The sequence below is a fragment of the Penaeus monodon genome, chromosome 23 (genome assembly GCF_015228065.2).
Source record: "Penaeus monodon isolate SGIC_2016 chromosome 23, NSTDA_Pmon_1, whole genome shotgun sequence".
Taxonomy (NCBI): domain Eukaryota; kingdom Metazoa; phylum Arthropoda; class Malacostraca; order Decapoda; family Penaeidae; genus Penaeus; species Penaeus monodon.
Window position 1 is genome coordinate 7,937,410 of NC_051408.1, and position 264 is coordinate 7,937,673.

A 264-nucleotide genomic window follows, 5' to 3' on the forward strand; every position below is an offset into this window, starting at 1 on the left:
ATGAGGCGATATGCAGCCAATCAAAATCAAATGAATTAGTCGTGTATGTCAAAATGCAGTAGTTGTACCCAATTATAAGCCGTGGATTGACTGTAGACATTCAATTTCCTACACGCATGATACTGTAATGCCTACGCTTCTATCCTTTCAATTTTGAAAATGTTTTATTTAATCCCGATCAATATATCCTGTCTTTTTCACTTCCCTATGTTTTTTGTTTATCTCTCTCTTCTTCATTACTATTTTCCTTCTGTGCTTTTTCTT